Source organism: Acanthochromis polyacanthus, chromosome 24 (genome assembly GCF_021347895.1).
Source record: "Acanthochromis polyacanthus isolate Apoly-LR-REF ecotype Palm Island chromosome 24, KAUST_Apoly_ChrSc, whole genome shotgun sequence".
In the NCBI taxonomy this organism is placed as follows: domain Eukaryota; kingdom Metazoa; phylum Chordata; class Actinopteri; family Pomacentridae; genus Acanthochromis; species Acanthochromis polyacanthus.
Window position 1 is genome coordinate 253750 of NC_067136.1, and position 6919 is coordinate 260668.

Below are 6919 nucleotides of genomic sequence, written 5' to 3' on the forward strand. Positions count from 1 at the left end.
GTTAATGAGGTCTGAGAACAGAAAACTGCTTCTTCATGTTTGTTTTAAAAACTCAGAGCTGAACTACAGGAAGAGGGTCCGTGTATATTTTGGTAATTGGATTTTCCGTTCTAAAGCAGGTATTGAAAAACAAAAAACGAGTGGTTATTTGATTTTCGTTTTCAAAGGCAAAAATCAAAATTGAAATACAAGGCGTTTTTCCTTTTCACGATCAAAAATGGATATACGAATTTTAAAAAATGCTTTGATTTTCATTTTTTATTTACGATAACAAAAAATAAAATAAGTAAGAGACAGAAACGAAAAAAGGTCCGTTTTATCGTTTTCTGAGACCGGAAGTGGTCATCAGCAAGGGTGGAGCTAAACAGAGTACGGTGGATAGACTGTAAATAAATGGGTTTTTTTTTGTTTGTTTTCATGATCTAAATGAAAGATGAAGTGGCCGATCTTAAAATAAATCAATATCGATTTTTTTATTTATTAAGTTTTGCGACGCAAGGGGGCGTGGTTACCTGATTGGCAGTTCGTCTAGAATGACTGACAGTCTGGAGGATTAATTCTGATATGGTCACTGGTGGTTTATCGGTGAAGAAGCAGAACCTTTTCCACAGACACTTTTCCTGCCTGTTGGCTTGTTTTAACCATTTTGCTACCTTCGGCTGATTCTACCAGCAGACACTGAAAGTTCGGTAAGTAGGCTAAATGTTTATTTTCTTATCAGTGCCGCTTTGAATGCACTTCATATGCAACTTTCGTGTCAGATATAATGTGTGCCATGCAGTCCAGATGTTGGTGGAGTTTATTTCTTTGTGTATTGACAAGAGAAGAGAGTTAGCATCCAGTAAATATTAGCTTTAATATAAACTAGACAATTCCCGCATACGGAAATCGTGGGAGGGGCTCGGGCCGTCCACCCATCGGGCCCTCGCGCGACCCCCATCCAGAGAGTCGTATTTGGGCATTTTCCGGGCCGTGACAGGCTTTCATTTAGAAATTATACGGTGCTTTTATCTCTGACAGGCGGAGACAGGAAGATGTCACCTGGTGAAAATGTGGATTGGAGTTACTGTAAAGGCTGTGTGAAGCAGAGAGGTTTTTGTTAGCTGTGAAATGAAATGTGTGTTCACATCCTATGCATCACCTGGGGGCTAAGCCCCCCTGTCCTTTAAACCTAGTGACGCCTCTGTGGCACTGCAGCACATGGCCTGAGAGGTTTTTTTTTGTTTGTTTGTTGCTGAAGACAGGGGTTTTTGGAGGCTTCTTTATGAGAAACCATAAATCCCGCCATCACAATATATCCATGGCTGAAAAGAAGAGCTTGTTTTTTTTTAAGACTAAAATGAATTGTGTAGGTGAAATTATGTATGGAAAAGCCTAAATCCCAGCATCACAATATATACATGCCTGAAAAGACGAGATTTGGGTGTTTTTAAGACTAAAATGAAGTGTGTAGGTGAAATTCTGACGAAGCACGTCATAAAACATGACTTAGAGAAAAAAAGGTAAGATCGGCAGGAAAAAATCCCAATCGGGATTCTAACCCCCGCCGCTCGCACCAAAGCCGAGCGTTCAATCCATTCACCTAACAATGACTGATACAGGTAAGCGTATCTTGCCCCATTTGAAGTGTTAGTTTTACTTCCTGGTTGTCAGCACGGCGCGATGTCGCGTTCTGCCGGTAATTACGGAATAACCGTTAATCCCAGCTGAAAAGTGACATAACCGTGAGCGAGAGGAAGCCTGTGGCTAACCAGAAATGTAATTATTTTCCAGATATTGTGAGAAATGACCGAGCGCCGGCGATTTAAAAACACACTCTCCCTCCATGAGCCAGATGATTCAGTTTGCATGGGCGCCTATGGAGAGAACGGTGCGACTTTGCTGTAAACTGCTGCCTGTCATTTCACTTCAGAAAGAGCAAGGTCTTCAAACTTGGATTCATTTGAATCCCAGGAAAATTGTCTACAATCTGGCCGAATTTCATTTCCCTAGCATTTATGGTTTGGTCGTGAGAGCGATTCAATCGTGAAAGTTTTAGGCGGATTTTGCATCTCTCCTGCACTCTGCCAAGTCACGTGACACACTCTAAAGAGAGCAGATTTTGAGAATTTTCACTTTTTTGAGGACTCACTGAGCAAAAACTGTAAATGTCAGCATGACATAAAATACATCCCTGCGTAGACAAGAAAAATCACTACGTTTTGATGGTTAAATGACGTTTCTAGGTGAAAGTATGGCGAAGCAGTGGCGTTGTGAAAACAGGTGAGTCTTCACTCTGAGTGATTCAGTAATCCCATTCATGTGTATGTGGAAAATTAATGCAGTTTTTTGCTCATAACTCTGGCAAATATGAATGAATGTCTTAGAAAAGTCATAGCCATCGATTCCCCATAAAACCGCACGAGCCGATATATAATTTGTGTGTGATTTGTCAAAGGCCTAGGCGAAATACGGAGCCAAAGTTTAGGCGGAAGAAGATTAACTAGACAATTCCCGCATACGGAAATCGTGGGAGGGGCTCGGGCCGTCCACCCGTCGGGCCCTCGCGCGACCCCCATCCAGAGAGTCGTATTTGGGCATTTTCCGGGCCGTGACAGGCTTTCATTTAGAAATTATACGGTGCTTTTATCTCTGACAGGCGGAGACAGGAAGATGTCACCTGATGAAAATGTGGATTGGAGTTACTTTAAAGGCTGTGTGAAGCAGAGAGGTTTTTGTTAGCTGTGAAATGAAATGTGTGTTCACATCCTATGCATCACCTGGGGGCTAAGCCCCCCTGTCCTTTAAACCGAGTGACGCCTCTGTGGCACTGTAGCACATGGCCTGAGAGGGTTTTTTTTGTTTGTTTGTTGCTGAAGACAGGGGTTTTTTGGAGGCTTCTGTATGAGAAACCATAAATCCCACCATCACAATATATCCATGGCTGAAAAGAAGAGCTTGTTTTTTTTAAGACTAAATGAAGTGTGTAGGTGAAATTATGTATGGAAAAGCCTAAATCCCAGCATCACAATATATACATGCCTGAAAAGACGAGATTTGGGTGTTTTTAAGACTAAAATGAAGTGTGTAGGTGAAATTCTGACGAAGCACGTCATAAAACATGACTTAGAGAAAAAAGGTAAGATCGGCAGGAAAAAATCACAATCGGGATTCGAACCCAAGCCGCCCCCACCAAAGCCGGGCGCTCAATCCATCCACCTATCAGTGACTGATACTGGAAACCGTATCTTGCCCCATTTGAAGTGTTAGTTTTACTTCCTGGTTGTCATCACGGCGCGATGTCGCGTTCTGCCGGTAATTACAGAATAACCGTTAATCCCAGCTGAAAAGTGACATAACCGTGAGCGAGAGGAAGCCTGTGGCTAACCAGAAATGTAATTATTTTCCAGATATTGTGAGAAATGACCGAGCGCCGGCGATTTAAAAACACACTCTCCCTCCATGAGCCAGATGATTCAGTTTGCATGGGCGCCTATGGAGAGAACGGTGCGACTTTGCTGTAAACTGCTGCCTGTCATTTCACTTCAGAAAGAGCAAGGTCTTCAAACTTGGATTCATTTGAATCCCAGGAAAATTGTCTACAATCTGGCCGAATTTCATTTCCCTAGCATTTATGGTTTGGTCGTGAGAGCGATTCAATCGTGAAAGTTTTAGGCGGATTTTGCATCTCTCCTGCACTCTGCCAAGTCACGTGACACACTCTAAAGAGAGCAGATTTTGAGAATTTTCACTTTTTTGAGGACTCACTGAGCAAAAACTGTAAATGTCAGCATGACATAAAATACATCCCTGCGTAGACAAGAAAAATCACTACGTTTTGATGGTTAAATGACGTTTCTAGGTGAAAGTATGGCGAAGCAGTGGCGTTGTGAAAACAGGTGAGTCTTCACTCTGAGTGATTCAGTAATCCCATTCATGTGTATGTGGAAAATTAATGCAGTTTTTTGCTCATAACTCTGGCAAATATGAATGAATGTCTTAGAAAAGTCATAGCCATCGATTCCCCATAAAACCACATACGCTGATATATAATTTGTGTGTGATTTGTCAAAGGCCTAGGCGAAATACGGAGCCAAAGTTTAGGCGGAAGAAGATTAATAAAACCTAAACTCCGCGGGACAACAATAGGTGCTCTGGCATGTTCCATGCCCGAGCCCCTAATAATAAGAAGAAGCCCGGCGGGAGAGCAATAGGGCCTCTGGCATTTCATGCCGGAGCCCCTAATTAGTGATGCTAACCGAGCGAGCTGCTCAGTCGTAGCCTGATTAAACCTAGTGTAGCATTAAGCTAACGATGTTTGTGTTGTGTTTCATGGAAAAGGCTGAAGTGTGTCGTGTTAGTGTAATGTGGTACATTTAGTTAATAAAACTGTGTGGAGACGCTGGTTCACATTAATGTAACGTTTAGAAAACCTAAATGTGATTCAAACAGTAAGGTTAAGGTTCTGTGTTGTCAGTAGTCCTAAATATCTGCTGAGTCTCTGAAGTTAAACTGGAGAAAACAGTAAATCTACTCTCTAGTCGTTAACATTGTTTAATGACTGATTCACATGTTGTAGTACATCTTAGTGCAGATTAGAAAAATAACCTCCCAGAATATGTCCAAAATAATGATGAACACTACAGTTAATACATTTAAACTGCAGCACAGATAAGCTGGATAATAAAATCCTCTCCTAAAGCTAAAGTGACTACAGGTCTTTCTGTCGTTCAGTGCTTGGAAAACTATATGAAATAGGAAATCTTTCCAGGGTCACTTTAAAATGAACCCCTGCTGTTGATGCTGATACTGTGACATCTCTCTTCATCTCAGGTGTCTCATGTTCACTGTGAGGATCTTCTGAGTGAAGCCACCAGAAGGAAACCCTCATCTGGTTGTGAAGAAGGAGACTGAATGGACGACATCCTCAGTGAACCACTTCCTGTTTAGCTTTCACTGACAGAAGGACAGACCAACTCTTTCAGCAGTTTATTATTCTCTGTTCTTATTATTCACAGATTCTATTTATCACTTTTAACTTCATCTCTGCTGCTGTAGCAGAAATACAACAAGGTTTCTGCAGAACATTAATAGTCATTAAGTTGATTTTGCAGAAATTAAGGCCTTAAATGACATTAAAAATCATTAAATTTGATTCTCGGTGGCATTAAAATTTCTTTCTGCAGTTTTCAAGAAAATAATTGACAATAATATATTTATAGACTGCGATTTGTCAGGTATGTGCATCTGTGTAAACATGCCAAAGCATTGAGATAATTGTTCCAGCCGAGTGGGTACAATTTCTAAAAACTGCATGTTTTTAAAGTGGCTGGCAGGCTGGACCAGGCTGGGAAATGGGGAAACACAAATTCCAGCAAAAATGGCTCAAAAACGTGGATTTCAGAGAATGACTGCAGTCCGTTGGTGTTCAGGGGTGGTTCCCAGATTCAGAAATAGTCAAATGTAGGGTTTTCATATAAAAATCATCTTTTACAAAAAAAAACAAACCCGTGTATTTTGAGTTCATGGTCGTGGCATTAAATTTTTACAGTATAGCATAAAAATGGCATTAAAAAGCATTAAATTTGACTGACTGATATCTGCAGAAACCCTGTACAATGTTATTTATAGCAGATATGCAGCATTAAAACATCAACACATTCAGCTCAAGAGCTTCATTATTTCCTTCATTGCACATTTAAAAACTGCATTATTTAACAATTGTGAACTGTAAAGATGTGTAAACACGTAATAAATGGATGAAATAAATAATGTGTTGCTGACAGTGAAGTGTAAAAACTGAACAGTCACAAGACAAATATTATGAAGAGAGGAGCTTAATCTGCAGCATCATTGTTCTTAATGGAAGCATGAGGAGGAGGACATCAGTGCTGCTCTTCCTCACAGCGATGGAGAGAAGACTGTTCAGACAACCACAGCTGGATGTTCATGTTCTCTGTAGCTCTCAGTCCATCAGACCAGATGTTCCCAATGATCCAGACCAACGCTGGAAGGAAAAGACACGAACAGTGAGAAGAAGATCTCCAAGGTTCTTTCAGTCCAACTGCTGGAACTTTAAATATCAGAATGAACACATCAGGGTACGAATGAAACACAACAGAGTGTTGTATTTTGTCCTACTTTCTAATCTTATAGAAATGTTTGTTTTCCTGGTTGAGGCCAAAGAGTATTTTACTGCCTTAGATGGACAATAAAGTTTATTATTTTTATTCTAATGTAGCATTAGCATTAACATGAGCTCCACAGTTATCTGACCGTACACTGTTGTATGAACAGAAGCTGTTAAATAGAGTCTGAAGCAAAGAACAGATATATTACCTCAGAACTGAACTGTTCTTCATTCATTGAAATGAGAGATTAACATTCATCAGAGTTCTGTGGAGGAACGTTAACATAGATTAATTTCTATCTGCTGATCATTAATGAACTGTACCTCGAAACAGCAGTTTCCCTATGACTGATCTATTATGATTGATCAGCTGTGACCTTCAGGACACTTAGCTACACCTAATAGATAACACTGACTAACCGGGATTAGCCTCATTGTAAATACAAAGTTAGGAAACATAAATTGAGATTTATAGAACGACTTTAAAACACGATGTTGGAACAAGTTTATATCAGAGGTTACAGTCTGATGGTAACTTACAGTAACTTCACTGCTTTATATGTGATATTGTCCAGAAGTAGAGAAGAGTACAACTAGTTACAAAGTTGACTTTAACACTTACCTGTAGAGTTTATCTCCACTTTTGGAAGCTAACGTTGTTAGCAGCAGCGGTAGCAGCGTCCATAAACAGCAGAAGCCGGTAAATGTGGGCGGGGCAGAAAGTCCTCGGCTCTGATTCAATCTGACCACCCTTGCTGATGACCACTTCCGGTCGCAGAAAATGAAAAACGGTTCTTATTTCGTTTCTGT

The 6919-nt window shown here is 40.5% G+C and overlaps 1 long non-coding RNA gene across 1 annotated transcript; it reads left to right on the top strand.

Moving 5' to 3' along the window:
• Positions 1-74: 74 nt before the first annotated feature.
• LOC127532642 (uncharacterized) lies at positions 75-5764 on the top strand. Its single transcript, XR_007940171.1, has 2 exons — positions 75-689; positions 4813-5764. It is a non-coding gene; the product is annotated as an uncharacterized LOC127532642 (long non-coding RNA).
• The last annotated feature ends 1155 nt before the right edge of the window (positions 5765-6919 follow it).